The sequence below is a fragment of the Engraulis encrasicolus genome, chromosome 12 (genome assembly GCF_034702125.1).
Source record: "Engraulis encrasicolus isolate BLACKSEA-1 chromosome 12, IST_EnEncr_1.0, whole genome shotgun sequence".
Taxonomy (NCBI): Eukaryota; Metazoa; Chordata; class Actinopteri; order Clupeiformes; family Engraulidae; genus Engraulis; species Engraulis encrasicolus.
In genome coordinates this window covers 30,749,095-30,754,094 of record NC_085868.1, presented here as the reverse complement: position 1 = coordinate 30,754,094, position 5,000 = coordinate 30,749,095, and the positions used below count along the sequence as shown (strand labels likewise).

General features: G+C 45.2%; 1 protein-coding gene across 1 annotated transcript in view; it reads right to left on the bottom strand.

Moving 5' to 3' along the window:
• Window positions 1-5,000, bottom strand: part of LOC134459672 (protein diaphanous homolog 3-like) — a 414,535-nt gene that overhangs the window by 96,671 nt on the left and 312,864 nt on the right. The window lies entirely within an intron of this gene.

Genomic DNA, 5,000 nt, shown 5'->3' with positions numbered 1-5,000 from the left:
ACATATTTGTATAATGTACCCCCCCCCAAAAATGGTGGCCTGGGTGTGGTGCCCCTCTGCCTTGCACAGGATGTATGGCTGACCCCTTCAGCCTACAGTGGCACAGGGCAGAATGACCTGTCTGGGTCTCCTCCAAAGCATGCCTGCTTCAATAGAGATGACTCAGGCAAAGAGAGTGAAAACAAGAGGGATATACACATTGGAGCAAAAGATGGAGAGATGGAGAGAGAGAGAGAGAGAGAGAGAGAGAGAGAGAGAGAGAGAGAGAGAGAGAGAGAGAGAGAGAGAGAGAGAGAGAGAGAGAGAGAGAGAAAGAGAAAGAGAGAGAGAGATCCAGGCTATTGAGGAAGAAAAATGGAAGACCGAGAGAAAGAAAATGAACAACAACAATGGTGATGCTCTTCATGTTTTTCATTATTACCCTCGCCTCACGATGTCGGCTATAATACTAAATAAAATTTCCTTTGACTTATAGATTCAGATGAAATAGACATTGCATCTATTTTGCATTGTTGTCTGACAGCTTTGGCAATACTGCTTCAAAGGGCTGGTGTGCCAATAAAGCCCCTTATTGAATTGCTCGGAATTGAAAGGAGGGTGGTGCGAAAAGTGACAGAGTAAATTAGGAGTGGGGGAAGGGATGAAGAAGAGACTGCATGAGAAAACAGGGCGAGAGAGCAAGGATAAATACAGTGGAGGGAGAGAGAGAGAGAGAGAGAGAGAGAGAGAGAGAGAGAGAGAGAGAGAGAGAGAGAGAGAGAGAAGAGAAAAGCAAGAATATGGGGGTGAGAAAAGAAAAAAAGGAACAGAGAAAACGTGTGAGAGACAGATGTAAAAGAGGGATACAGAGAGAAAGGGAGAGGAAGAGAAAGTGTGGGAGAGAGAGACGGGTAGAGAGAGATGGGAGAGAATATGAGTGGGAGAAACAAAGAGAAAGATAGATAGTGAAAAGAGATACTGAGAGAGAAAGGGAGGGGGACAGAGAGAGAGAGAAAAAGAAAGGAAGAGAGGGGGGGGCATGCAAGTGGGAGAGCATGAAAGAGTTTCTCATTAACAGGACCACTCTGGCCTGCAAATCTGTCAGCACTGCAAACACTTACTTTTCCGCAGAAAGACTAGTAGATGGTACGCACGCACGCACGCACGCACGAACACACACACACACACACACACACACGCACACACGCAGAAGCACAGATGCAGTCACACACAGGAATAGAACATGGAGCAGAAACATGCTCTGATACACACACAGACAAAAAAACACACACAGACACAGACAGACAGACAGACAAGCGCACAGATGCACAGATGCACAAGCACACGTACAAGCACACGTACAAGCATACGCACACGAATGCACACACGCAGCAAGATGGAAAAAAGACGGAGGGACTGTGTTCTTTTGAACCATTAGGGGTTTGGAGAGGCTTGTTAGAGATTTTCCAAACCCAGCCACCTTCCATGGTGACCGACCGCTGGTTTTCTGCGTATAAGGAGACTCAGGCAATCAAAGGGAGTGAAAATGGAGAAGGAAGGAAGAAAAAAACGAAAGAAAGAAAAAACGAAAGAAAGAAAGAAAGAAAGAACAAAAGAAATAAAAAATGAAAGAAAAAATGAAAGAAAGAAAGAAAGAAAGAACAAAAGAAATAAAAAATGAAAGAAAAAATGAAAGAAAAAAAGTCTGTAAACCTGAAAACATCATTAGTCCACACCAACCTCATGGACGGCACTTGGCTTTTTGGTGCCTTAACAGTGTCTGTCTGACCGACCCTCACACTCACACTCACACTCACACACACACACACACACACACACACACACACACACACACACACACACACACACACACACACACACACACACACACACACGCACACACACGCACGCACACACACAGACACACACACACACACAGAATGTCTCCCATCGTGCGGGACACGGGGAGCGTACTTTGAGGTGAGGAGGTGGCATGGCTGATGTCTAAATTGGCACCTCCAGCGCAGGAGGAGAGCTGCTGGCAAACTGATGGGATCACAGTGGGTCACGTCACCCAGCCGCGTCAACCAACACCACTACTAGAACCACTACCAGCACCGCTGCTGCTACACTCACAAAATAATGGTGCCAAGTCTCCCTCAATATGGCTACAATATATTTATTTTTTTCTTTGCTTTTTTAAAAAGCCTTATATTATTTTTCGATGGGACAGTGGAGGAGAGACGGGAAGCAAGTTGGTAGAGAGAGACGGGGAAGGATCGGAAAAATGACCCGGGTCGGAATCGAATCGTTGTAGCAGGCCAGTGCCCTGCCGTTAGAGCCACAGCTGGGCCGTCCACAATATATTTCTACACATGACGCACACCAACCATCACCCCCACGAGAACCACTACCAGCACCAGTGCTAAGACTACTACACTCAAAAATAATGGGTATAAGCCTCCATCAATATGTCTACAATATACAGTATTTCTATATAATACATCCTCCAACCGTACCAACCGGCATCACTACTAACCGTAACAACCCGCATCACAGCTACTACTGCACACTTAATAATAGTACCACGTCTCCCTAGATATGTCCACATAATGCAGAGAAATTTGAGAATAAAATGCATTTTTTTTGAGCTGACATAATTGTAAACACAGTATACCATATTATATACTTTCATAGCACGTTACAATTTCAAAAACAGGCAATCTGCCCCAACCACGAAATCTTTTGGCTGAGTGAAAGACCAGTGAATAGCTCAGTTAGAACAACTGAGTTAGAAATGTCAGACATATAAATACATAAATACTGGTAGATAAGCAAAATAACTGCATTAAAAAAAAGAACTAATGACCCCCAAAAGGATAATGCCATTTCCATGGTGCTTTTGAGATCTGGATGCAGCGCCAGTTAGATGGTTGTAATGGGAGCATTAACATTATTCTGAATCGAAATTACCCCCACTGTGTCCATGACGACATCTGTTCCATCCAACAAACTGTCCAATCAGGTCGCTCTCTTCATGTACCATTTCCTTTCTCCATCAGTCTCTCTCTCTCACTCTCTCTCTCTCTCTCTCTCTCTCTCTCTCTCTCTCTCTCTCTCTCTCTCCCTCTCTCTCTCTCTCTCTCCCTCTCATTTTCCCACTGTGCCAGATTCAGTGTTCTCTTTCCCTCACCAGTGCAACCATGGCACTGTGCATAGAATGAGAGACCCCCATGCTGCCTCTGTATCATTTTCCTAGAAAAGCAAGAGGTGGACGGAAGTAAGAGAAAAGGAGTGAAATGGAAGAATGAATGAAAGTCGCTCCCTCTATATAAGCACCTCTCAATATTTCCTGGCTGAGTGCTATGTGTGCTGTGTGTCCATCAGTGGTCAGAACTAGACACGGACCACTCGCTGTGCACCTTAAAGATCTGTCTGGCACCCACTCAGCGCCTCAATTTCTCTGCTAAGAAGCATGGCACGGTGCAAAGTTAGTGTGTGTGTCAGTGTGTGTGTGTGTGTGTGTGTGCTTGTGTGTGTGTGAGAGAGAGAGTTTGTCTGCATGCGTGTGTTTGTGTGTGTGTGTGTGAGAGAGAGTGTGCGTGCATTCGTGTGTGTGTGTGTGTGTGAGAGAGAGAGAGTGTGCGTGCATTCGTGTGTGTGTGTGTGTGTGTGTGTGTGTGTGTGTGTGTGTGTGTGCATGCATGTGTGTGTGTGCGAGCATGCGTGCGTGTGCGTGTGCGCGGGAGAACATGTAGTGCTGTGCTCAGAATCTGATGTGGCTGTACAGGCCTGGTATTATATATGTCTGAGGGTGGGCTGTCAGCCCTTAGAAGTGGAGGTCACTAAACTATCCCACTTGCTATGTTTTTTTTAATTTTATTTTGTTTCAGGTCAATGGACCCCAAAAATCCTGGTTGAAGAGAGCTTTCAGAGGTTTACATTTTTTTGCCATTCCTCTTTTAGCAAATGAAGGCAAACAATTGCCAAATGCTATAGTATAACCTGTCTGATTATAGTTTTTCTCTTCATTGAGGCAATACCTCACCTGAACTTAGAAAGCGGGAGTGCAGTGCACACAGCAGGGAGGGAGACACAGACAGATCCCCAGCACAAGTCAGTGGGGAGGAAAAGAGGCTTCCACCGAAATCCCACTGGATAACGAAAAGATAAACAAGCTCGACGCATTTGATGCCAGTTTTGTCCTACAAATAAATCCTCTCCCTCAGAGCAGCCGTATGCTTACCTGAACTGTGGCTGATGCAGACTATCGATTCTACACCACTTCCTGCAACAGTGTGTGTGTGTGTGTGTGTGTGTGTGTGTGTGTGTGTGTGTGTGTGTGTGTGTGTGTGTGTAAGCATGGTAGGGGAAATGCGGTGGCTTCTTTGAAGAGATGGCGAGGGATGGGACATGTGCAGAGGGAGGTAGAGCAGACAAAACAGATTGCAGCCTGGGTAATTGTGATTACCATGTCGCCCCGGGTCCTTATGGATGCCAATGAAATTAATGGTGATTTGACTATAGTGACTTGGGGACTAGCATTGCACATGCCCATTTACAACTAATGGCAGGAAAGCATGGAATTTTTTACTTTATTTTTTTCAACGTGTAGTATTTGTTTATTCCTTGGTGCTTTATTTACCCGGGAAATAAACTGCCAAGGAAAGAAAGAAATCTCAAGCTGACTTGACGTTCGATTTTCAGGCAGGCCACAGCTAAGCTCAAAATTAATTTCTGAAGGAGGTTGTAGAAAATGCACATAAATAAAAATAAATTAATTAATAAAAATAAAAATAAGACTGCCTTTGAGGATGGTTTGGGGTAAGGTGCCTGCCTGCCAAACCTGCTTTCCTTTGCAAGTGAGAGCATTTGATCAGTGGGCTGCTCTTAATTAGAAACCAGACGCCTAATTTGGCCAGAGTCTCACTGGCATGGGCTCTCTCGTGGGCTCTCAGGCATTTGACAACTGGGAAAGGGTTTGGGGGGGGTGTCTAGAACTACCGTGTGTGTGTGTGTGT